Source organism: Mus caroli, chromosome 14 (genome assembly GCF_900094665.2).
Source record: "Mus caroli chromosome 14, CAROLI_EIJ_v1.1, whole genome shotgun sequence".
NCBI classification, from domain to species: domain Eukaryota; kingdom Metazoa; phylum Chordata; class Mammalia; order Rodentia; family Muridae; genus Mus; species Mus caroli.
The window spans coordinates 58,460,009-58,487,481 of NC_034583.1; the positions used below are offsets into that span (position 1 = coordinate 58,460,009).

Consider the following 27,473-nt stretch of genomic DNA (forward strand, 5'->3'; position numbering starts at 1 on the left):
AAGACACCGAGTTCCATCTGACTCTGATCAAACTGTCTGTAAATCATTTTGAACTTGGGTCCTGCAGTTTTTTGTGTTCACACCACGGAACTGTGGTTAGGATTTGACATCCTTTTTTTTTTTTTTTTTTTTTTTTGGCTGTCTTTGTTTAAGAACCACTTATGGCTTTTGGCTGCTGGTGAATAGAGAGGCTTGTGAGCCGAGGCAAACATGATGTCACACACTCCTAGGATTGTTTTGTTCTTCAGTGTGGGTCGGGCTGTGTGGGTCTAAGAGAGTGTGCAGTGTCCCATGTAATGGATGGCTCTTTAGGTTCAGAGGCTGGATCCAGACACATCTGGATAATAGTGGGAAGTTGACCCAAAGGGGTTGACATCTCTAGGGACTTAGACTAGTTACATTTAGAGCTAATAGTCTTTGCTTCTGGAAGGCTAATTATCCCGGAGCTGAGTTGGTATCCAAATCGGCCCTTGTACATCTGGGTCCCACAGAAACCAGGTACAGTAAAAAGCCGCCAGTACTAGCACCGGTGCTCACTGCTTCTCGTCATTGGGGACAATCTCGTCAAGAGGGTTTGGGCAACTCTCCTTTCTTTGTTTTACCCGACATGCTCTGTAACGTATCTGAGCGGAGGCCGGAAACAGGAAGGGTTTATATTTGGTGTTCAGTATTAAAAACACTGTTACCATTTGTGTCCAAAGGCAGCTACTCCTGAGAACTGGCAGAGCAGAGACCCATTGGGTAGTAGGTGGAGGCTACCCTTAAAAATTATCTAAAGAAGTTTTGGAAAATAGAAAGATGATTTAAAATATTTTCTTTTCACTTAGGTAAATGTGTGTATATCTGTGCCCATGTACATGAGCTTGGCTGCAGGTACCCACGGACACCTGAAGGAGGGGCTGGCGTCCTTGGACCTTTTAACAATGGAGTCATCTCTCTAGCTTCTAGAAAGATGACTTTTTAAAAAAAAGAGCTCTAAAGCTGGTAAGAACCACCAGCCACCCACCAGCCGCACCCCCTTCAGAGCAGTGTGCACCCCCATTCAACTGCTTCCTGCCATCTTCATGTTTGCTTCCCCAGTGGATGGGCCCTTTCCAACAAGACTTACTAAAATTTTCTGTTAACGCCTCACCTTTAAATCAGTGCAGGAAAACCAGCACCAAAAAACCCTGTGTGTGTGTGTGTGTGTGTGTGTGTGTGTGTGTGTGTGTGTGATTGACTATTTGAAATAGTCCACACATGCAAATTATAAGATTTATCTCCTTTATGCCAGGGGATATTATTCCTGTCTTTGAAATTTAAAGCATTCTGTTAAGGAAAAATTCAAACACATGGAGAAATATCAGGCTAGCAATCCAAAGCGCTTCATGTACAGATCACCCAAGCTTGCAGCAAAGATCACCACTCTCAGTGAATTTTAATCTCAATCCCTTGCCTTTTTTTTTCCATGCACGTGAACTGAGATAGTATACATCTAAAGCCATATGTTACTTAGCAAGAGGGGATGGTTCTGGGACACTTTTGTCATTGTGGAGTCATCATAGAGCACACTTGTGTAAACTTAGTGGCTTAAGATGTCACTAGTTGGTAGAATATTAAAGAATATAAACTATCATAAGCCAGGTGTGGTGGCCCATACCTCTAATCCCAGCCCTAAGAGGCTGAACTGTGGATTCCTGTGAGGTTTTGGGCTAGCCTGGTCTACCTAGTGACAGCCAGAACAGCCAGAACTACTTAGAGAGACTGTGTTAACATCACCACTACCACCACCACCAACCACAGCTATAACAACAGCAAACAACAAGAAACAAACAAAAGAACACCATCAGAAATGTAGTCTGTCATCAATTAAACATCCTTACATAGGGGGCGTTCGCCTCTTTTCCATCGTGTGCTGTATGTAAAATGAAGTCAGGGTTTGAGGAGGGTCATTTTCCTATTGGTTCATATAGGTATTTATGAATGTATGCATAGTTACCTCTGTGTGTGTATATATATACATATTTATAGATGCATGTAAATATGAATATTTATAGATTCATGGATATGAATATCTAATGGTAGCATTATCCTCACTCTTAGTTTTTAAGTGTCTAAAACAGGGGAATCATGCAATGAATTGAAAGTGAAGGAGACAATAACCTTAAGTGGAGGTATTAATTTCATATTATATTCTGGCTTTCTGGAGAATCTACCGGTGATTCCTTTAGCAAGAATTATGATTACTCTAACAGTTTCCCCTCTCAGGGGAACTTTCAGTTGCACACTAGAGAAGAAAAAGAGTCAGTGAGTAGAGGCTCTCGATTGGAGCATCTCCTCTCCCATTCATTTGTTTAGTGTGAGGAGTGTCTACAGGTACCCTTGAGTAAAGCAGAAAACTGACAGCAAACTGAGCCTTTCCGGTGGGGATAGGACAAAGGACACCCCACGATTAGGCCCCCACTTGTTTATTATGCTGGAGAGCTTTGGTAAATATTTATTCTGGCCATCTTCTTGCTCATTTGCATGGGAAGTTTATTTTCGAAGGCTGTGGTTTTGCTTTGCCTCTAGTCCTTGGAAAAAAGGGTAGACAGGCCCTGCCAGCTATATCAGCCTGCTTTGAGGGCTCTGCACCTTGGTCCTATGAGGGGGGGGGGCAGAGAGAGAGAGAGAGAGAGAGAGAGAGAGAGAGAGAGAGAGAGAGAGAGAGAGACTGATAGTCCTTCAGGAAGATTGGATACTGATACTTAGTATTTCATGTCTTTCAAAATAGACTTCCTGGTGATGACAGACTTTCATTCTCATAGGACTTCATGTGAGTCCAGATGGAATACTGTTCTATCTGAGAGCAACCGTTGAGGCTATCTGTCATGCTTGGAGACTTCGGGGCTGGTGACAAGATGAGGAAGGCATTCAGAGTCTCTGGATGGCCACTGAAGTACTTTCTATTCCTGCTGTCCAAAAACAATTGAAGATCTTTGCTTTAGCAAGTAGATAAGTTTAAGGGGACTCTTGACCCCAAACCAGGAAAGGGACTACACTGGGATTTGAGTGGTATGGGCTTCTTTTGTCTTTAGCTTGTTCTTGGATTTGTATCCTCTCCTATATGTATAATGGTGTGATATTGTCTACACCTTGTTGATGTACTTGAGATGATTCGACCAGACACTCACAGTAAATACTTATACATTCTCGTGTGTGTGTGTGTGTGTGTGTGTGTGCACGCACACACACGTGCACACACACACACACACACATACACACACTTTTAAAAAATCTGACTTGGAATGCCTTTAATCCCAGCACTTGGGAGGCAGAGGCAGGCAGATCTCTGTAAGTTTGAGGCTAGCCTGGTCTACAGAATGAGTTCTGGATCAGCCAGGGTTACACAGTGAAATCCTGTCGAAGAAAACAAAAGTCAAGCAAGCAAGCAAACAAAATCTGACTTGGAGAACTGCTTTCAGTTCTTTCAATGACACATGTTTAAGCACACTATCTCAGAGACAGATTTGGGCTAAGAGGATCTAAACGAACACTGCTCTCCTGGAAGAATGGCTTTGCCCTTAAAATCTGGATAAAGTGAGTAAATGAAAAGTCATGCTTTCTAGGGACATTGCACACCTGAGTGCTAACATTGTGCAAGAAGATTTTTCTCTTGCTTTCATACCATGTCATGTGTTGCCACTGTGCAAGCCAACAGTGGAGACTACACCATGCTTTGTGTGTTTGGAAGGTTTCTCCAGAAAAAGAACTTAGCCTGGGAAAACCCAGGGCTAGGAGCCAGAAGCCTGATGCCATAAATCAACTTCAGGGAGATGAGATTCCAGAGACACGGCCCTTCAGAGAGCGGAGGGTCTGCCTCAGGGACAACTGTGAAGAAGGATGACCAAAGGAGTATCAGTATTCTTGCTGCCTTGGTGACGGGATAACAGGATGTACTTTCTTGCCCTTTAATTGCATTTACTTAGGAGGCATCTGTGAATCCATATTCTGGAATCTCTGGCTCTGTCCAGTTTGGCTGCTGTATTTCAGATGTGACTACAGAGAGATCACCTTAGATGGAGAAAGGTCCAGAACAGGTAAGCAGAGGTGTCAGGACTGGGGGCAAAGGGATCTGAACTGATCATGGAACGGGCTACAGTGTAATAGCCAAGGCTGGGCAGCTGAGCCATGAACTTGAGAAAAACAAAATAAAACCGGAGACATCCCCAAACAACAGGCCAGAACCAATCACACCTTGGAACGGAAGATGGTATCTACCTTTGACATGTCTGGTCATTTGCTTATAAATTGTTTTGTTGGCACTGAGTAGGTTAGCCAGGAAAACAGCCCTGAGTTGTTACCGGCTAGGCAGAGCCATCTAATGCAAGGAAGAGTTTCTCATTGCTAAGACATAAATAGCGAGCGTTTCTTCCTTGTTCTCCCAAGCTGGTCTTCAGCTCATCCTCCCTGAGGGCTCTCACCTGCTTCACGTCCTGGAGTCCTCTCCAGGTGCTTCACGTGCTGAGGCTCTGATAGGCCTGACCCTGACAGGCATTCTCATGGGCTCAGGTGGACTGTGTCAGCAAGAGTGGAAAACAACGCTTCTGGATTCGATTTTATAATTCCCCTTGCAATCGAAATGGAAAGAGGGCCACTTCAGTGCAGAGCGGAACAATAACAAACTAGACGTCCTGGGTCACCATATGTGGGAAAAAGTTCTCCTGGGCCTTATTGTACACACCCAGGGAGTGAAAGAGAGAAAGAGGGGAGAGGGAGGCCCTACCAGCAATGGCAACATCATTAGGTAGGATAAACAATGGCTAGTCACTGGCGTGGAGCAGAGGCTCAGATTCCAATAGCACTCAATGGGGAGCCTTCCTTTAAAAAAATTACAAGAAGCTGGGCTGGAGCTGGTCCACGCTGGGAAAGGCAGAAGAAGCAAAAACAAGAGTCAATGAATGGAAATTAAGCAGCAGGAAACAGGGATTTGGCACAAAGTTGGAATTTGAAACTGTGGAGAGGTGTCAGTGATAAGGTTGTATAGGGTTTCTGGCCAAGAGAGGAGAGAGAGAAAGGAGAAGGAGAAGGAATGCAGATGTGTTCATTGAATAAAGTGCAGATGGGGAGGGAGGCAGGAAGAAAGGATGCAGGGAAGTCAGACTGAGCGGAGGTTACATTTACATTCAAGCAAGGCTTTAAAATTATTTTCTCCGTATGTCTGGATGAAATTACAGGTTGGTTCAGATTGTTCCAATCTACGGGAGAGATTAAGGCAAGGTTTATTTGCTTTTACCTCTTCCTGCTTTGGGCAGCCTGGCTTATTTCTGATGGAAGGCTAGGACCGACTCGGGACAGCTGGGACCAGCTCAGGGCAGCTGGGACCAGGTGTGCATCTTGGGCCGAGACTCTGTTCAGCTTGTTTTTGTTGGAAATATCTGGGATGTCTCTGAAGATCTCAGCTCATTGTGCAGGTTCCTTGACCATCAGAGAAGCCTAGGAAGGACCTGTAGCACAGGAGTCCCATCAACCCTCTGCTTCTGTAGTGGCCACGGGAGGAAGCCTGGCCGTTTGGGTTCTGGCTCTTATGTGTCAGTGCTAGGTTGAACTGCTCCTGGGCACAAGGTTAACCCAGTGAAATAAGCATGAGTTCCAATAGTCTTACTGGGCTTACATAACAGGAAAGGTGAACTTTACCCCTACTGCTTGGTTGTCCTTTACCTAGGGCTCCACAAACAGTAAGGATAAGAGGCAGTTGGGTTGGAAGGAGGTGGCAGAGAGATTTTAGTGGGTCTTCTGCTCTGAGACACCTGATGTAGTCACTTTACCATCCATATCACCAGTGGGACTAACAATAACCATCAGGTGTATTTTAGAGGTGTTGTTTGCTGAGACAATATATATGGGAGCACTTTGCAAATATCCTGTGTTCCCTTTCGCAAGGTACCATCCTATCCTTATCTTCTTAGAGAGCTGCAGTTTTGAAGGGGAAATGGCAAGCTTTTCTCGAAAAGAGAAAGCTTGCATTTTGGACCCCTCCATCCCGAGTTTCAACAATCGAGGGCATGGCATGAAGTCGGGGAACTTGCCAAGAATTTCCAAGGGATCAATATGGATCTCAGCAAACACAGGGCAGCAAGCGACTTGTCTGGTTCCCTCCATTTGATGAGCAATGCTTCCTTGGGGATGAGCACAAATGTCATGTTTTCTCTATTAATGTTGTTGACATAATAGTCTAGATTACACTTAAGCCTCACTGTATGTCCTCTTGGGAGAGAGAATACCATTTAAATGTTAGCATTGAAGAAGGAAAATTAGATAAGCTTGGAGAGGGGATAGCCAATGAATTATTCCCTGTCACAGTATACCACCTGCCTGGTAGAGCTTCCATCCATCCCTATCCTACCTTCACCCCTTCGCCGATGATCCTAGACCAGAAATACTAGTTCCCTTTCACTATGTGGGACTCTGGTCTGTTGCAGCATGACTGTTCAATATGATCCTTATGAGGAGGAAGGCATATTACTACATCGATTCCTTTCTTGCATGATTTAAAGCCTTCTTCTTGTTAATTGGGTATTCATGTGTATGTGTGGCGCGTGTGCATCTGAATGCAATGCCCACAAAAGTCAGAAGAGGACATCGAACCCCCTGGAGTTGGCATCACAAGCAGTTGGGAGCTGTCTGATGTGGATGCTAGGAGCTGCAAGAACAGTACATCTTTTTTTTTTTTTTTTTTTATTAGGTGTTTTCCTCGTTTACATTTTCAATGCTATCCCAAAAGTCCCCCATACCCACCCCCCCAATCCCCTACCCACCCACTCCCCCTTTTTGGCCCTGGGGTTCCCCTGTACTGGGGCATATAAAGTTTGCGAGTCCAATGGGCCTCTCTTTGCAGTGATGGCCGACTAGGCCATACATATGCAGCTAGAGACAAGAGCTCCAGGGTACTGGTTAGTTCATATTGTTGTTCCACCTATAGGATTGCAGACCCCTTTAGCTCCTTGGGTACTTTCTCTAGCTCCTCCATTGGGGGCCGTGTGATCCATCCAATAGCTGACTGTGATCATCCACTTCTGTGTTTGCTAGGCCCCGGCATAGTCTCAGAACAGTATATCTTAACTGCTGACTCGTCTCTCCAGTACCCTTAGTACCTTTATACCTGTCCACTAGAAAGAAAGAAACACTTGAACTTAGCCAGAAAAGAGAGCTTCCTTCCCACTCCCTGTAGAGTCTCACATAGCTTAGGCTGGCCTTGAATTTACTTTATCTAGGATGATTTTGAATTTCTGATCCCCTGTTTTGATCTCCTAAGTGCTGGGACCATAGGTGTGTGTGCCCACACCTATTTTGTGTGATGGTGGAATTCAAACACAGGACACCATGCATGGCAGGCAAGCAGTTTACCATCTGAGCTGCATCCTTAGCTCCAGAAAGAGAGCTTTAAAGGGGCTTGACTTCGATGTATGAATACAGAGAAACATCCTTATTTGGCTTACCATTCAAGCTCTGGAAGAGTCTAAGCACTAACTCTTTCCCTTTTTCCTTCCTCATCGTTTAATTCTTCCTGTGAATCATCAGGCTCTGTTTTCATTTTTTATGCTTCAAGGCATGAGACTGGGCAGTAAACATATCAATCAACATTGCTAGGTCCTCCATTTTTAAGCCCCTGGACCAAATGCATAATGTGCCACAAAATATGTGGTGCTACCTTCAATACATCTCGAGAACTTTTCTCTGTCTATCAATTCTGATGTACCCTTTTGTCACTGCAGTAGATATAATGGCCTCCCAGCTGCTTTTTTGCCTCCAGGTTCCTCTGGGTCTTCAGCATTCTCTTCCTGGAGAACAATTTGGCTTTACTCGGAGTCTCCCATAGCAGCTCTGTGCCTGTTGCTGGCAGGGTCCGTGTCTTTGGCCATTTAGGATCGGGCTCACTTGCCAGACCTGCTGCCCAGTGAGTGGCCCAGAGTGCAGGTATCCTCCGTGAGCATCCGTAAGTGCAATGAGTGATCTGTGAGCCTTCTCTCATCCTCCTGGCTTCTTTGGCCCCAGGACGCTTTGTTTGCAGCTTTCTCGTGAGTTGTAATTGTGTGTGTCCTCACAACAGAGATCTTGGGTCCCCAGCCAGCCGCAGTCACTGTGGGGAGCAAACAAGGCATGCAGCAAGCCGGTCATAGCGCAGTTAAACTTTTGATGCATATTAGGGTCTTCCAGAACCATACGGTGCTATGACAGCAGTAGTCAGGGGTCCTCAAAGACATGAAAGGAGGGATGGGGACTGGAGCCCTGCTGGCTCTCAGGGCAGGGATTAGTGTAGTCCTGGAGATGGGAGAGAGTGTGATTAACTAACAAGAGGGCCTTGAACTTGAGGGCAGTCATAGCAATAATGGGAAAATAGTGGGGCAGGGTGGGGGTAGGTGGGGTGATAGCCATTTAAGGCTATGGAAATACCTTTTCCTCCGTGTCTCAGAACATTTGTGAGGACCAGGGTCTAAATACCTGTCTGAGCAGGAACCCTATGACTAGCCAGCCACCTCCCTGGCTGCTAGAAAGTACTGTCCATGGCAGGCTGGTCAAGGGTCTCCTTCCCCAGGGAGGCGACAATCACAGTAGTAAAGGCCCAGCAACTCTGCTCTGGGATTCAAGGATTCTGTGCCCTCCAGAACCCAGGGTTCTCAAAGACTGGGTTGGGTTCCCACACAGCCATTGTCACCCTTCCTCCACAAGAACTATTTTGAGCCTCTCCTGTCATCCTTCTCTCCCACACGTTCCCTTAATACGACTAGAAGATAGCTAGTTGGTGCTAACATATGTTCTTATAATTATGTTGCTAGCATGATAGATTATTTATTTGACTTTTTTTTTTTTGAGTCCCTGATCCATGGACCAAGACTAAGGATCTTGTTTAAATGAAGAGGTACTGAGGCACCTTGACAGCAGCTTGGTTTCTTTTGTTTTTCTTTTTAAAAAAGGGGAAGAAAAAGGAGAGGCCCCAGCCTTCAAGAGGTCTCTAATCTGCAGCTGTCTGTTTCATATGCACCCTAAGGTTCATCTTTGGGGAGACTGAGTCTCCAGGCACCTGAAGAAGTATCACAGCTATTGGATAATGCTAAGCTACTTGTTTCTGACCAGAGAAGGGAGTCTGAGGGTCTCCCTGTGGGGTGTCCTCCCGCCTTGAAGCATCATTCACCTGTGGCTAGTGCCCAGTAGGTGGATCTGGGGCAGTGAGTTACTGCAACATTTTCTCTTATCACAGATGGGAGGTCTAATGATCTGAGCACAGTGCCTGCCTAGGGTGACATCGAATTAGTCAAAAGTCAGACCCCACATCAGTTGTCTGGCTTTGGAGTCCGTGTCTTCCCATCTATGGAGTAAACCTTTGTATTACCGACTTTTCTGTTGCTGTGATTTAAAAAAGTAATATTAATAAACAAAACCATGACTGAAGCGACTGATAGGAGGACAGGTTTATTTTGGTTTCTTGTTCCAGAGGGATAGATAGGAGTCCGTCATAACTGGGAGTGTGGCATCAAATGTCAGACAAGGCGGCTAATGCAGGAACTGAGCGTTTACAGAGGAGGGAGAGGAGGAGAGGGGAGGGGGGAGGGAGAGGGAGAGACTGAGGATGCTGCAAGACTCTGAAATCAAAGCCCACTCCAATGCATACTTCCTCCAGCAAGGCCACGCCCCCAGTGACATAATTCCTCAGCAAGGTCACACCTCCCCAAACCAACCCAACCAGTGTCAACAAGTAGGAACCAATTATTCAAATACTCAAGATGATGGAGAGCATAATTTTTTATTCAAACCACCACAGTCACGGTGGAAGGTTCCCCCCGTGGAAATGCATTCCCTTAGCCCATCTAGGAGTCAAGCAGAAGGAAATTAACTCAGCCCAGTGAGTGTGGCTCCACTCTTACTTTTAGAAAAAGCATGTTCCCACTTATCTCCTTCCATTATTCTCTCAACCAGTATTTTCTGAGCATCCATGACCCAATCATAATCAACCCAATGAATTGTTATCCTCTGGGATTTTCCAGTACGGAGACTGGATGCCTAAGTTAAAGAGTCGTTATCATCCAGGTGCTATAGTGAGAAGAGCCACGTGAGCTGCACACAGTTCTAAGAGGTCACAGAGCAGGGCTCCTACTCTGACCTTAATAGTACTGAGGGGCTTAGCAATGGCCCTTTTCTCTCACGACCTCATATCCTTGCTCTGTTGCAGGTGTAGATGGCCTTCAAGAGCTTTGTTTGCCTCTTTAGACAGTCTGAGCAAAGTGTGCAGCTTACCTACTACTGTATGTGCAGAAGGAAAGATGAGAGTGAACCCAGGTTTCCAAGAGGCAGGAATGATGCTAGGGAAAGGACTCTGCCTAATGGAGCCTGCGGGAAGAGCTCCTGGACGTCCTGCAGGGCAGAGCTGTGCAGCTCAGCCTATGCAATAAGATGAAAGAAAGCCAGTGAGGCAGTAGCAGGGGTTGGAATGGGCAGAAAGATCTGGGTGGGAGGAACGGACATTTGCTTGAGTTTTAAATAAAGCATCACATTTGCCAAGGTGAAGGGCAGATGGAAGAGGGTGTGTGTGGGGGGGCCTAGCAAAACCTGCCCCCCAAAAAGTGACATGTCAGGCTATGGGATGAGGACTAACAGGATACTGATGACTCCTTAACCCAAAGATTGTCCGGCCTCTTTGCAAATGTACCTCCACTCCCTGCGATGGGGGCGCTGGTCCTTGTTTGCCTTGCGCGGACCGCATTTATACCTCAGCCATCTCGATGCGCTCTGTATATTTGTGTGCACATGGGCGTGTAGGTATGTTTGTTTCTGTGTGAGTGTATGCCACACGTGTGTGGATACTCATCAAGGCCAGAAAAGGGTGTTGGATCCTTGAATCTAGAGCTATAGGTGGTTGTGAGCAGCTCAATATTGGTGCTAGGAACCGCACTTGAGTCTTCTTGGGACACTCTGCCAAGTGTTCGCGTTAAAAATTACTCCAAGAGGAATAACCTCCGATGATTTATGTTAGACTTGACCCCTGTCTTTTTGTACTTAGGGCATCTACTTCAAGCCATGGTTTATCTTATCTTTGCTTGCCTGCCTAGGAAACGGGGGAGCACTTCTGGCTCTGGTTTTCTCCTAGGAATGAATGTAGCTTATCCTTTCACTGGTGGATCTTCAGGATCTTCAGAGAAGTAAACACTGGGTGATCTTTTCTCTAGCTCAGCCGGTCCATCCTCTCAACGCCCGAGTTAATTTCCAGGTTCCCAGAGATCAAGCTGACTAAAATGATTAGAGAATACAGTTCTGTGACTTGGGAAACATTTGAGAATTGTTTGGATAGAGACAGCATAGAAATACCAGGTGGCCATTAGGAAATGAGAGAGTGGATTCCAACCAGTGCCGTGCCATTTACCCCTGGCCTCCTGGGTGGCCAGGGAGGGTTCTGGAGTAGAGAATAAAGGGCTGTGTGTGGGGCTGGCTCTTTCTCTTGCAGCTGGACAGGCCTGGACTGCCGCTCACGTAATCACCTCTTACAGCCAGCAGGGAAGATTCTAGTCTCTGGCACCGTCCATGCAGCACCTCTTTATGAGTACTAAATTTGTAAAAATTATAAATGAAAATGAGGTTGTGTGTTATTTCAGCATGTGTTCTATTTAATGAAATAAGATGGTGATATCAAATTACTGGCTAATTTAATTGCCTGGAAAAATTAATTTCTAAAAATGCCAAATCAGAAAGAATAGGGAAACAGCATCTATTTTTGATTTTCATTTGGGATGAAAGCTATACAGAGATTTTTTTTTTGTTTTAATCTTTCTTTAAAAACCCATGAACAATCACCCTGTCTTGGGATGGAGAATCAATTTAGTCAACAAAAAGAAAAAAATTTAAATAAAATTGTGGTTTCAATATGAATTATACACGGCTCATCAGTGCTGGTTTTTTTGGGGTTTTTTTGTTTGTTTGTTTTTGTTTTTTAAAATCAGTTTGTGCTAAAATTATGGCAGTTTAACCCCATTTGTGAGCTGATTTACCAGCTTGTGAATTATGTATTTCTGATGCTATTTGGAGCACCAAGGTATTAAGACTGCCTGGAGGTTGCCCGAATCCTAGGACTGGGGGTGCATACCTGGAGCACACAGTGGACAGTTATGGTGACATCTTTGAACCTAGGTCAGTGGTTGGACAAACTTTAACCCATTCTTCCCTGGTGAGCTTCTGGCTTTTTTATGGCTGCAGTAAATCTTTCTCATGTGCCCCAGTCAGTACTCAGATACTGCCATGGACAATGAGACACACAGTGACCAAGGTGGCTAATTAGCTGCTATGGAAGCCTGGATCTTTCTAGCACAGTGGTTCTCAACCTTCCTAGTGTATCCCTTTAATACAGCTCCTCATGGTGTGGTGACCCCAACCAAAAAATTAATTTTGTTTCTATATCCTAACTGTAATTTTGCTACTGTTATGACTTATAAGTGTAAATATCTGATATGTAGGATATCTGATATTGCAGCCCTCAAGGGGGTCATGGCCCACTCTTTTACAGCATGGTAGCAGATAGACTGATACCATGTGCTTTGTTCACATGGCCTCTATCCAATACTAACACTGTAGCCCAGGCTGGCTATAGACTCCCTGTGGAGTCAAGGATAACCTTAAAATTCTGATGTTCCTGTCTTCATCTCTCAAGCTCTGGGATTACAGGCATGCACCACAATGCCTGGTTTATGGGGTACGGGAGATCAAACTGAGGTCCTTGTACATGGTAAGCAAAACTCTACCCACAGAGCTTCCTCCCCAGCCATCTTTCTGTTTAATAAATGTCCTCACATACATACACAGTATGGTGGGAACCGTTGATGTAGCATTTTAGTGAACGATGACATATAGGAGCCCACCTGAGGGGTTCCGAGAAGTCTTTGCTAAAGTCACAGAACCAGCGAGCATTCTGTAACCCATCAGTCAGGAACGAAGGAAGCAAACAGCCAGCTCAGTGGGTGACCTTCAAATGATGCTTATGCTAGGCTAGTAAGTTAGGGTGAGTCATTCGTCCTTAAGTAAAACAATACATTGGTTTAGCCTGTCTCCATTGTGATGTGCTCTGCTGTGCTGTTTAAAAAGGTGACAAAATTAATGTTTCTAGAAATAATGATTTAGCCCTTAACTGATTTAAGACATTTCACCACAAATGTCATCCTGTGTGGTACTGATGAATGCCCCCAGGCCAGCTCTAGGCAAATCTGTGAAGTAGGCCGAGATTATTTTCCACATCCATGCCTGCTTCTTATGGCAGTCACTTTCTGCCAACACCATCCTCTCCCTCAGTCCCGCGACCCCTCCTCCATTGCTGACAGTGCCCTTCTAATGCCCTTGGCTTTTCTCTAACAATGAATGAATGACCAGATGATCTGGAAACCTCCCTGTCCTGAGGTATTAGTGACTTCCTGCATTGCCTTTCTTGAGGGTATTGTATTTTAAAAGGGACTTGTAAAGAGGCCCCCTGGACACCCAGGGTGTTTCTCCCATTCCCTTGGTTGTCACAATTAGTGGCTGATCTCTGGGTGATTTGATTTTTACTGAAATCAAAAGAGGATCCCTGTTAAAGTGTGTGTGTGTGTGTGTGTGTGTGTGTGTGTGTGTGTGTGTGTGTGTGTGAAGTCCAATGCCTCCTGACATGGTTTCTAAGGGTACTGTCAATAGCTCCGAGGGATCCAATGGAGAGGTAAACATAGCACAATCACTACACAGCATGCGGAGGCTCAGCACCTGGCCAGAACCACAGTGCCAGTCACTTCTTTTGGACTCCTGCTTCCTGAGGGATGGTGAGGACCAAGGGACTTGATGTGCAGACAGTGATCAAATAGCATGGGAAGAGCCCTCAGCAAATGGCATCAGCGATGGCGCGTGTGGAGATAGTTCTTATGATGACTGCGTTTGTACAAGACCTGTCATTATCTCCAGCCCTTGATTTGGGTGTGTTTTGGGGTCTCTGGGTGACTCATAGGAGCCCCGTGCCTCTGCACATCAGCCACCATAGCTGGAGTTGGAGCTAAAGCATTTTCCTGGCCTCCTTTTTGCAGACAGAAAGAGGCTGAGCAGTCGGCACCACTGCCACATCAGACTCAGGTGCTCCCAGGTTCCCAAAACCCTGGGGTTCTGAGAGATGTATTCATCTTTCAGTTAAGGCTCCATTTATTTCCCCTGTGTTCAGGGGCTCAAGGAGGGAACCACTATTTCCTTTATTTTATGAGTCATGGCTGTTCTGTCATTTTGGGAAGGGCCTCGGGCCCCTCAACAGCGTTATCCCTGTCCAATTATCTCGAGTGAAGGCACACAGCAAAGAGTATTTCCTTTCTAATGTAGTTATAAATGTCGCGTCAGTGGGAGATTCGAGAATGCGATCAGGAATTCCATTTCCTAGTCAAACAGGGTGTAATTACAGGGGGACTCTGGGCTCATCCCTCATGAGATATCGTGACTGGGGAGGGAGAAGCAAGACATGTGGGCACCTCTTTTGGATCAGGAAAAGGACTATAGTCTTGGAAGTCTCTCTCTTTGACTTTGCTTGTTCAGCTATAGAACTAGTTTGTATCCCCATGGTGACAAAACCTGTTCTCTAGAGTTGTAGCAATCAGGGGGTGGGGCAGGGGGACTTTCATTCATTCACACAACACTCACAGTGGGGGTGCTACAGGAAGCAGGGAGAGGCATAAAGGTTGTCATTTTGACTTCCCCCAGCAGAGTCATGGAGAAAACTTGTAACTAGAGTTCTGGTTTCTGCTGAGATCCCCCAGGTCTAATCTAGAGAAGGACTGTGGAAAGGCTCTACAAATGAAGAGTGCTCAGATGGCTAGGCCCTCTGGTTAGAACGTTCTATTCCATCCGTAGCTGCTTCCCGTGTCTTCTGTGTAATGGACTCTACTCCGAGTTGTGTGTCACAGTTGCCTGCTCCCGCACAGAGAAGGAAATCCAGAATGACAGATCATTCGGGGTCTATACCTGAGGTCTGATTCATATTCACGGAAAGGGAAGACATCTTGGGACTCTCCTTGGGATTAAGATAGAAATACCAATTGTTGCCCAGATTGAGGAATACCCAGAGTGTATGAGAAATGGAAGAGGGTTGCCTGATATGGCAGAGGCAGGAGGACGGTGTGCTACACTGCAAAACTTACAGGGTCAACACAGGCATGGGAGGGAGGCGCTGCAGCCAGGAGGGAAAAGGGCCAGGTCATCAAAGGACTCCTGGGTACACTAAGGTACTAAGGCATACACTCTCCTGGGTACACAGGTCTGAGAGCTGTGACTTTGGACAGTTTATTCAAAACATTTCGGTAGGAATGGAACGTTATCAAATTTGACTTTGAGTAGGCCTGGAGTGTGGGGTTTGGTGAGCTATGGGGGAGTCACTAGGGGACCATTAGCTGTAACCGGACCAAAAGATCTAGAGGTCTGATTAAGGCGGCTGCTGTTACTAGAGAGTAGAGGAATGAGGTACTTAGAGATAGAATCACAAGAGTTTGATTGGGTTTGAAAATGAGACTTGAGAAGGAATTTGAGTCATAAGTGTATGATTAGGGCTAGGTGGCTGGAGAGTATGTTAGTCTACATTTTGTTGCTACAGCGAAATGCACGCAGCTAAGAATCTTTAGAGTGAAAAGAGGTTTCTGAGTCTGGATTCAAGTTTAAGGGCTGCACCATGAAATGACTTTCTCTGCTTCTTCCCCCTTCTTCAAATATTTACTCATTTCTATTTGATGTGTGTGTTTGCCTGCCTGTGTATATGTGTACCGCATGCATGCCTGATACCTATGAAGGTCGGAAGAAGGTGTTAGAGTTCCTGGAAGTGGAGTTATAGATGGTTGTGAATTTCCATGGGGTGCTGGAAGCCAAATCTAAGTCCTCGGCCAGAGCATCCCATGCTCTGAACCACTGAGCAATCTCTCCAGGCCTTCCTTCCTTCCTCTTACACAGCCACTGGTATTCAATGATGGGGGTCGATCTTGAGGGTCTTATCTAACCCTACTTACTTTCCACACACTAAATTTCTAGTGTTAGTACCACAGTGCTGATTCTGTTTCAACACATGAACTCTTTAGGGACTCAATAGAGTTCTATGTAAACCACAGTAGGGGGCCAATGCCACCTAGTAGGGTCCTTGAGAGGCAGGATCTGGCCTGGTTAATAGTGATGCTGTGATTTAGGTTGGGGAAGCTGTAGAAATCAAGAAGAGGAAATCTTTTCTCAAGGCAGCAGTTCCCCCCTCAGCCACACTCCAGATGATTGGCTTTGGTACGTTTCCATTTCTTTGTGCAATATCTTCTTCTCTTGCAGCATGTTTGCCTGGATAAGATGGGATGGAGTAGGCCAGGTAGAGGTCTCACATTAGAGCTAACTCCTGTTCCCAGGAGTTTACACAGTAGGCCCTTTCATATACATTCGCCTGACTCCTAGCTATAACTCATGCTCTGTGTCCCATTGCCAAGGGGTATTGTTACTATACCCTCCCAGATGAAATGTGACAGCCAAGCTTGGGGGTTTGGTCTAGTAGAGGTAGGTGGATCTTGTCTTTTGTTGTTCATTTTTGTGGGATGGTGCCTTGTTATATAACCCAATTTGGCCTCTGGATCCTCTTGCTTCAGCCTCCTAAGTGCGGAGATTACGGGTTCCCATGCAGATGCATGGATTTAGATGATCCTGGAGGCCAAATCACTTTGTGTGTGTGTGTGTGTGTGTGTGTGTGCATGTGCGTGCACACGTGCAAGTGTGAAGGTTGCATGTGTGCATGGTATATTTGCAAGTAGGGACCAGGAAACCACCTCAGTTGTTGTTCCTCAGATCCTATCTCTTTTCTGGGGGGTTAGGGAATGGAGATAAGGCGAGGCAGGCGCTTTACCAAATGAATCATCTCCCCAGCCCCTGGGGCCCTCTTCCATAATAAATACTGAGTTCTGAAATTGGCATTTCCCATCATGCTAGACAGTAGGAGTGATGGTTTGGGCCCATGAGGACTTGATCTTTATTGACAGGCAGACAAGGGAGGTGGCACCACTCTGCCAGCTTGGACAGTCCTTCAAGCTGCATCTTGTTGAGATTTTTTTTTTTTTTTTGATACCACAAGGCAGCATAATGTATTACTTACTGGGAAAGGCTCTTCGACCTTCAATGAAAGCAAGACACTTCAGTGGCTTGGGGAGTCCCAGATCCTTGTGTAGCACTGGAAGTATGAATACACCACACACACACACACACACACACACACACACACACACACACAGACTCAACAGAGTTGGAATCAGAGTGATTCTCCCCACCCCCCCATAGCATGCATTTAACTCCCCATAATTCTAGTTGGGAACCCAAATTTAGTGGTCCTCCATAGACTTCATTCACACAACAAAAGCCCCACAGACCCTCACTGTGCCCTCAACAGAAACTTGCTCAAGTTACAAGAGGTATGAAGGCTAGGAGGAAATACTTGATTCTGTGTGACGGACTCCCTTCCCATGTGTTGATATTTTGGCCAAGAGACTCTCCATACTGGTGAATGTAGATGGTCTCTTTCTTGATTTCTAGCTACTGGTGCCAGAGTCTTCATTCAGGTGAAGACCCAGAGGAGAAATTCAACAGAAATGTAGAAGAGATGGGAGCCGTTGCCAGGTTATGGAGTCTAGCCATTCCCAGAGAAACCCATAGAATTGCAGAGGGGAAAAAATGTCAGAAATTCCATGGTCTGTGCTCAGTATGGACTGGGGATCTGTCATCTAATAGGAACTTGTGTGAAACCAGATAGATGCAGGGTTCAGCTCTGGGGCCACAGCAAAGGAATGTTGACAAACTAGGCCTATGTCAAAGGACAGCCACTAGAATCTTGCAGGCTCCAAAACCAGCCGAGGCAAACATAGTCTGGGCGATAAGGCCTTGATAAGCTAGTCAAGAGTCTAGGGTGGGGGCCACATAGCAATTGCCATTGTAAAGAAATAGTAAATCTGTCTTTGTCCTTGTGGGTTCTTATTTTCTTTTTTTTTTCATTTGTTTGTTTCTAGTTTTCTTTTGTATTGTTTTTCCCCTAAGACAGTGTTTCACTATACAGACCTGGCTAGCCTGTAACTCACCATATAGACTAGGCTAGCTTTAAACTTAACAAAGATCCACTCACTTTTCGTTCCAGAGTGTGCTGGGATTCCAGGTGATTGCCTAACATAGTGTTTTCTTTTTTGAGAACCTGAAATCCCAAGGGGTCCATGGGTGTTTTGAGTGCAGGCCTGAGAACCTGTGTCTTCTGCCAGGTCAGAAAATCAGGGGTGCTCAGTGGGGTGGACCACTGTATTGACAACTGAATGCCGGAGGAGTTTATGGAAAGCTGACTATATGGGGACTCCTGTGCTGCACAGTGGGGAATCCAACTGTGCTCTTTGACCTCTGCTTGCGAGCACTTTATAGTCTTATCAGGGGAAAGAAGATCGGGATGCCTGATAGTAAATCAGCTACATTGCACCAGGGAGTCTAAAGGGTCCTCGAGATGTGGATAGAGGATGCTCTTGAGTTTGAAGGTGTGAATGACCACTTGCTGAGGGCTGGGGCCCAGTGTTGCCCATTAACTTCATACTTTGAGTTTACTTCCCATGCCTGGTCATCTTGTCTCTGCAGTAGCTTACAGCTAGGACTCTGCTTCCTGCTTTTTTATGCCTCTCCAGAGTCCCCAGTATGAGCGGAGCTAGTAGCATGCTTAGCATATCTGAAGTGGGAAGGTATGAAAGGATGGATCTTTTAAGTGGAGATTCCCTCCTTTTAGAGCACAGAAGAGTGTGACAAGCAGCCATGCTCTGTGACGTCACAGAGGGTGTGGGCACTGGGTGGGGAGGTGTGAGCAGCCACTGAGAGGGTGTACAGCTTCCATAGCCACTTTGAACTGCAGCCTCCCGGAACTGCTCGCTAAATTATCAGGGCAGGAGACATGTGTGCAGTCTCCGATTTAGGCTTAAGGAAGCACGGAAGCCCCACCCATTCCATCTCTAGAGCTACTTTGCCATATATGTAACTTTGAAGTAGCCAGAGGAGGGGGCTGGGTGGGGACTCTGCCCCCTACAGCGACCTTAGGTGGCAGTTAATCCTATGGAGCCTCTCTAAAAGGGGGACAGGCCCCATGGGGACCTTGTGTCCATTTGCTAATGACTGTAAAAAGCTGCCCCAAGCCCCCAAGCACCAGAGGAGTACTCTCTGCAGTGAAGGGAATGAGGAAAAAAAACTCAGCTCTGTGAGGACACGTGACCTCGAGGCTTTGGAGGGACCGTTCTCAGCTTCTCTCCATGGTGAACCAAGTTCAGTGGGACTGTGATTCAGGCCATTTAAGGACCTAGGGACTTCTTGGTAACAGAACTAAGCCCTGGAAGAAGAAGGATCATTCTGGTTAGGGATGCAAGGCATTTGAGGATATGAGAGAAGTTATTGGGGATAAGCAGCTGTATATATATATATATATATATATATATATATACTCACATTATTCATATATTTTACATGTAAGACACTAGGACAGTAAATGTCTGAGAGAGTCCTCCATGTCTCTGGGACTAAAGTGTGTGCACACAAACACACAGAAAGATGGGCTTTGTGCAGTGCCACATTCCCTCAAATCTGTTGTACCCCAGCTAGGCTGAGAAGTGAACACACTCCCTGTCCCCATACCTGATGGTCATCATGGGCCATACATAACTTGTCTTAGTAGTCAGCATTCCAAACTAGAAAAGCTTTTAGTTGCTAGTTGTGAGTGTGTCCAAAAGATCTGCTATAGAGATAAGTGTAAAACATCTTTAAAGGGGGCTTATGGAGATGGCTCAGTGGTAAAGTGCTTACGTGCAAGCATGAAGACCTGAGTTCAATCCCCACAACCTTGGCATGGTGGTACACACTGCTAACCCCAGGGCTGGGGAGACAGGGACAGAGACAGGCAGATCTCTGAGCCTTCTAGTTCAGCCAGCTCAGCCTACCTGGTGAGTTCCAGGCCATTGAGAGCCCCTGTCTCAAAAACAAAAAATGGTAGACAGTCTGAAGAACACAAGCACACACACACACACACACACACACACACAGCCCCACACAGGGTAGTGTTTAACAACACAGTGGGGCTTCTGTCCAGTTCTCTTTGGAAGCATTTCTCTTCTCAGCTTCATTTCCTCCCCAGATGGAGGGCTGACAGCGGGCCAAGCATTATACCGAAGGCAATTACATCGTGCGCCCAGAAAGTTTACTATCTAACTGGTCTCCTCCCTTTAACAAACACCAAACTCAACCAGAGGGGTTTTCTTTAGAGCACAGGTTGCTGGAGGGAATTGTAAATGTCTGTGCTCAAACTAGAAGGCATGCTCCGAGCCCCGTCAAGCGACCCCATATGGGTGTGTAGTTTCTCACATGTGTTTCTTACGCACTGTGGGCAAGAACATGTGTACTTCTCTCTCCAATATTTGTGTCCTCTGCTGTCCTGTGAATCCTGATGCAGTGGGAATGGGCTCTTCCCCTCTCCCCAGACTCCAGTACAGTGGCAATTGCTGACCCACAGAGTGTGCTGAGCAAACAAGAGGTCCAAGCACTTGGGACCACTTTGGGACAGTGCAGACTTGCTTTGGACACCTACATTGCATTTCTAAAACAAAGGTTACAAGTGTTACCAACAATGGTTTTCTGGGATTATGGTTCCTGTAAAGCTAGAAGGAAGAGAACTAGCCAGAAGGGATAGATGTGGTTCACACACTCTGGCATGTTGGCGACTAAGAACTGCTGCTGGATCCTTCTGGTCATACTGGGCCCCTTTGGTGTTCTTCTACACATTGGAACATAGAGCAGGAGTCCAGCAATGGCGGAAACATGGCTTCTGTTACACTTGCCCCACCCAGGAGTCTTCCTTGATTGCTCTGTCTTGTTTCCCCAAACATATCAGATACAAAAGGAAAACAAAGTTTAGGGCATCATCTCTGCTTTGGGAGATACCAAGTGGTCACCCTGTTGAGTAGCAGTGGCCCTGCAGGGTAGCAGAAGGCCCCGGGACTGTAGAAGGCTTGTCATCCACTCCTGCCACTCACTGCTATCTACCCTTCATGCCCATGAAGTTTGGCATCACACCCCACCAGCTCACTCACAAAATAATATGTGGAGAATACATTATAGGCATATAGGGCCATACATATTGATATAAAGTATCCTTATAATTGTTATTAGAGCTTGCCAGAGTGAAATAGATCTTTTAAAGATGAAGTTGTTTGGCACACGGGGAAAATAACCCGTGCCGTCAGCCCTGCACAGAGCTAGTGAGCATTTACTGGTCCGCTGTGGGTGGGGGGAGGGTGGAGACAGCAGTGGTTGGGGGTCTCTTTCCCTGTACACATATTCCGCATGCCTTCCCTCACGACACACACGGAGAAGGTAATGAATGAAATCATTCTTGCCATCACCTGGTTTAAATCATGACTTGCCCAGTGAAATGGGAGAGTTGCCTATTTTAAGGTCTTGGAGAATTCGGGCAGAAATCAAGCTTTTCATTTCAGATGGGCCACTAAAAGGACCTCTCCCAGCCTTGGTTTCCTTTGTCATAATATTAAAGATTAAAGATGGAAGGAAATGATGGCAGAGAATATCTTTCACCCCTGGGATTCAGTCTCTACACAGCCATACTGCCCAGTGCTGGAATATGGGGAAAATGATCTGACCTACAGGGAATGAGTATTCACAGACCCTTGGAAGCATGGTGCCTACTGAGCAGAGCAGAGCCTCCCCAAAGGCCCAGCCCTTACCTTACTGTCTCCTGCTCCTATGTCAGAAAACTATACAATTTGGAAGGTCCGTGTGAGTCTCAGCATGAGATGTGAAACCTGTATTGTAGACTATTCTTCAGATTTAAGTCACTGCTCATTCTGGCTCCAGCATCAGGGAGCATGGGGGTCCCCAGCTATTCTTCCCCATGTGACCCTGTTCAGTTCTATTTGTTTTCATTTAAAATTTTATTTTTTATTGTTGTGTGTATATGATGCGTGCGTGTGTGTGTGTATGTGTGTGTATGTATGTGTATGTTTGTGTATGTGTGTGTATGTATGTGTATGTTTGTGTATGTGTGTGTATGTGTATGAGTGCAGGTGCTCATGCTGCACAGCACATGTGGAGTGGTCAGAGCTGCTGCAGTCTGTTCTGTTTCACTGTGGATCAATCCAGGTCATCAGGCTTGGGTGGGAAGTGCTTTTATCCACGGAGTCATCTCTATGGCTATTTTTTTTCTTTTTCTTTGGATACAGGTTTTCATCTAGCTCAGACTAGTCTTTAAACTGCTATGCAGCTGAGGCTGGCTTTGAATTCCAGATCCCCCTTCCTCTACCTCCCAAATTCTGGCATTATCAAGATTCGTCACTGGGCCTGGTTTTATCATGCAGTTTTCTCGTGGTAATATTCCTGAGTGCCTTTACGACATACTCTACCGGCAAGATTTGACTTTTCTAATCATCATTTACAACACATGCATATATTAATGCTGATGAACACACACATAGATAGCATGCTTATGTATAAACATTGATAATTATCAATATATCGATATGCAATATGTTTATATGTAGCTTGTCAGATGCTCATTGTACACGGTTTGAGTATCTAAGAGTTTCATCATTGTCCAGTCACATCTATTTCGCCGCAGAGAAGTTCTTTCCAGCACCCTTGAAGATGGCTAGCTACTGCAATGAGGATCTCGCCCACAGAGGCAGCTGGCTTTGACTTTGGTTCTGTGATACTGTTGCAAGTCTTCCTCCTGTTGAGCCAGGCCTGATTGTGTGGGGGATTACAGCCACACGTCCTTGTTTCTGCCTTCTGGGGCACAGATCATCTAAGGCTAGTAGTGTGTGCTCTGTCTCCCTGCCGCCCCCACTCACCTAACTCCCTCTCCCTGCTCCACAGATAAGGGCACAATAAAACGTCAAGTTGCCAGTCCTTGGGTCCATTGGTAGTGGGACATATCACAGCTTAAGCAGAACTACCTGCCCTGAGGTTTCTTAGGGCACTCGAGGACCTCCCTGAACCACATGCAAGTAGGCTACCTGCTTAAAGATGAAGGTCTCATTTCATCTTACCAACAACACGCCCCATCGTATCGCTTCAGCGTCCTTTGCTTGTTAAATGTTTTCATTACGTGATTAGTAAAAGGTCTTTCTGAACGATCCAGACCAGCTCATGAGAATGAATCCAGGCCACCCACACATGACAGTGTGTCCCCACCCAGGTTCACCCTGCCCCTCAGACACATGTAACTAAACTGACATGTCAGGAAACTCTTGGCTAAGCAGTCTTGTGTTAGTATTTCCACACCAAATAAAACTATAGCAAGAAAATAGATAATACATAGATAGCACTGAATTTTAAAATAATGCTCTCAGCCTGAACAATCCCCAGTGATGTCAAAGAAAATCATTAGAAAAACAAGAAGAGCAGAAAAGGTGGGGGGGAGGGGCTGAGCTTTGTTGGTCAGAATATGAACTGCTACCCTTGTTTGTCTCTGAGTTTTGTTAAGTTTCTCATTTTGTCTTAATAGTGAGGTCACCCTGCAGAAAAATGCATGGTAGCTGTGTTCTTGTGGAGCAGAAGGGAAAGATGAGACTGAAAGGTACAAACACCATGTCCCTCACTGGGAGTCCTTGCAGGGGCAGGGCGGGGGTGAGGGCTTCTGAGAGACTCAGCAGTGAGCAGATGAAAAGGGACAGTCTCCAGTGTCTTGGAGACAGCTGATCATGTGCAAGGTTCCATAGCATGATGAAAGGAGCTGTGGCAATCCTTTAAGACTCCCTATCTTCCCAGGACTGGTCATAATTTACAAGTAAGGACACGAAGGCTCAGAAATCTCTAGCGATGTGTCTACCACCCTGTGACTAACATGGCAGAGCCGAGATTAGAACCTTGGTCTTTGGGTCTTAGCCTGCTACGGTCCTCACTGACCCCTAACTGAGCAGAGCAGATGACTTTGTCTTATGGTTGGGACGATGGTTCTTCCCATCCTTCTGCAAGAACAGGTGTGTATGGCTTTCTCTCAGCCACAGATCAGATCTTATCATCGTCCCCACCAATGACCAGTCGCAGCTCCAAGTCACCAACTGTTAAAGATGGACTGTTTCTCATATTTCAATTTAGTACTTATGAGATTGGGTACTTATCATCTGTATTTGCTGTCAATGAAGGATGAATTTTAACAACTGTATAAGTAGAGTAAAAAAAAAAAAACCCTCACAAGGAAGGAGAAGAGAAAACTAGGCTTTTTATTTTTTTCAAAGTAAAGGAGGAAAAAAAAAAAAAAACCAACACAAGCACAAAGGAACACCCTGGCTAAGAGTGGGAGGGGAAAGCGGTGGGAGCTAATACCTCAAGATGCATTGAAACATTTTAGGGAATTAGGGAATTCTGATCTCTTGAAAAAAAAAAGGAAAATTAATATTAAAGACAAGCTGTGAGTTTCCATCTGGCCTTGCCGCTTTCGACTAACGCTTCCATGACGGAATTCATCTGTCCATCAACTGTCAAAAATTCTCCTGTCAGTAAATCCCACGATACCCCGGCAAGCCCACCCCGCTCAAAATATTCCTTGCCACAAACTATTCCGAATTCTGAATCCTTTTTCTCAGATCTCCCCACTATAAGACATAAAAGTTGTGGCTTCCTACCACCTCAGCTCTATTTTCTCTCTTCCTTTCCTCTCCCCTCCAACCCATCCTCTCGTATCAGGGTACAAGGGAAGCTATATGGTAAATTTGGGGATCCCCCGGTCGCTGAGAGTCTGCATTCCCACCAAGATTCGTCCAAGCTCTTCTGCTGGCGTCTGACAACAGACAGCCCACATCTGTTTTAAAACATGGAGTACTTATGAAGTGTGAACTCCCTACTGTTTAATGTAACTACGTGACTATTTAATGTACACAGTGGTAGAGGCACTCAGAATGCCAAACTGTTGTGACATGCCTGAAGGACATATATAAACACAATGTACTGTGGTTTATTGTCATAAAGAGCATCGATGCCACCAATAGGAAGATCTGACTGCTCGCCATTGGAGGCAAATGAGGAAGGAAAAATGTCTGAGGTGCTTTCTCTGGACCTGTCACTCCAATCCATCCTGTAATTCATACAGGATGGATGACTCGACCTGTAATACTTCCAGAATGGGCTTTTTAAAAAACGTTCCGTTTCAATTGCTTAAATTCCAGATTTTTTGCAATGAGTTGTCCTTTAAGTTAATCTGAGTGTGTGATGCAGTGGACACAGGAGGATGCAGAACTACTAAAGGCTTGGCTTCTCGTGGAAACTTGGTTCACTTTTGTGGGGCTGAATGAAGATTTTTCAGGTGGTAGAAACGTCAGGTAACACTTTGGTATTGCTTGCAGCTGACTTGGGGACATTAGTTTTCTATGCATTATTATCGACAGAGAAACATCTACAGCCTTTGCCTGTGTTAATACCTAAATAAAAGGAAAGGTTTTAAAGCTTCGCAAAAATTTTTTTCCATACATTTCTCCCAAAAGTGAATTCTCATGCCTTCTGACATCTCATTAATCGATTGACCAGAATCTGTTATTTTTACATTTCGTTGCTACCATTCTAATTAACCTTTTGCTAGTTAAATACTTACCCCCCAAAATGGTAGCTCCTTTCCTCTAATGCGAAAATTTCAGGAAACCCTTTTTCTTGTTATTAGCCCTTAATTAGGCATTAAGTGGGCAGGGATGGGTGCTTCATGGCATCTACTGCTCCTCGTTAAGGGTTTTTGAAATGTTAGGGTAAAATCTTAAGGTACAAAACACATAGGAAGTGTGTGCTGCACCAACGCTTCGGAGATAGATCAGGCTCTCCTTAGACATACAGTTCCCATGCTTTTAAAATTCTAGGCCGACATGTCTCAGAAAATAAATACATTCATGGTAAGCAATATGAAATGTTTCTCCAAAGAACAGCAACAAAACACACCCCAGGAGAATCGCTGGAGGCTGAGAAAGAGAAGGACCCACTATAAAGATAAACCTTAAACTGATACTGCTGTGGAGTTTGGAACGTTCAGCTTCACTCATTATTTCTAGATGCAGGAAGACCCTGTTATTCAGCTCGCTTATCCCAGGCCCTGCCTATGTGATTTGGGGTTCCTCTAGACTTTTAGGCTACTGTGTCCTGTTGTTTGAAGAATTTTCTTTAATAACTTAGCTGTCAGATTAGTGAATCTGAGCAGGTCTTTTAGGAAAAAAAAGTGGTAAATGTTCTCTTCCTGCCGTATAAGTACAGGCTGTGTCCTGTCCAAGGGCTAAGGACTTTCTTTTAAAGCTTATTTTAAAATGACAGTTTGAAGAGCCCAAGGCCAGAAAAACTCAGCCACACGACCCTGAAAGGGCAGGAAACCACTTTTTTGCAGATCTTGGGTCTGAGGTTTTGTAGAAACAGATTGGCATTAAAAAAAAAATGTAGCGAATGTGCTGGTGTGGCCCGGGCACAGTTTCATAGCATATTCTCCAGTTTTTATGAGAGACGAGGCTCACCCCCCCCCCCCAGCATTCCCATTCTGTGTAACACCTCACACTGCTCCTACGGGGAGAAGTTTCTGGTTACAGGGCTGCAGTGGCCGGCTAACATTACCAGTCTTCCACAGCCTCCAAACGGGACTTGAACAAGGCTTTTTGTTTTAATCTCCTTTCTCCCCGCTGGTTGCAACTTTGGGAGGGGACGCCAAGGTTCGCCATGCAAACAGGGTTAGTGCCTCTTTAAGGAATATTTAAATTGCATTTCCTACTGTCAGTTAAGTCTCATCAATCATGTTTTTAATTAAAAAGAAGGACATCTACATCCCACTTCCCACTCAAAGTGCATAATGAAATTGTAGATTGGGGCTGGGCTAGAGAATCTCAGCTCTGCTTTGTGCATCCAGTGGGGAAGCAGGGAGGTCAGAAACAGTGGCGCATACGCAAGTGGCAAACAAATAACACTCCTGATAGGGCCGGGTGACATGTGTCAACCCTTGTCATCGAGAAACAAGAAAGGCAATGTGCCCAGACAAAGGGTAGGGTGGAATCTCTACACACTGGCAGAACCTGACCCACGCGCGAGGGCTTTGTGTAGCAGACGCGGTCTCTCATTGTTCTGTGACTGCCTCCCCAGTACCCCTGACAACAGCCATCGCCGCTGGCATTCCACCCTGACATCTGTTCAGCTTTATTGATGCGGCCCTGGAGGAATTCCCAGTGTAAACAGGGAAATTCTCTAAGGGAGTCCCGTGTTGTAAAAGGATGAGCTGCATAACGCAGAGATTTAACCACTATTTAAAGGTGTGACACATGATTGAAAGTGACTTGATTTTTCCCCCCTTTCCAATCCCACCTCCCTCTCCACCCTTAACTGTATTTGGCACAAACTAGCTTCAGCGACACCCCACCTCCCTCCGCTCCTTGCTTTGTTTTCCTGATGTATAACTGTTAGGAGAAATGAAGGATGGGGGTTGGGGTTGCTGGGTA

General features: G+C 45.6%; 1 protein-coding gene and 1 long non-coding RNA gene across 3 annotated transcripts in view; one reads left to right on the forward strand and one right to left on the reverse strand.

Annotated features, from left to right (window-relative positions):
- Positions 1 to 27,473, forward strand: part of Ebf2 (EBF transcription factor 2) — a 200,389-nt gene that overhangs the window by 84,177 nt on the left and 88,739 nt on the right. The gene's annotated exons all lie outside the window — the stretch shown is intronic.
- Positions 14,603 to 27,473, reverse strand: part of LOC110309096 — a 66,091-nt gene continuing 53,220 nt past the window's right edge. Inside the window, exon 5 of the long non-coding RNA XR_002379659.2 lies at positions 14,603 to 15,010. This is a non-coding gene — a long non-coding RNA (uncharacterized LOC110309096). The remainder of the gene's footprint in view (positions 15,011 to 27,473) is intronic.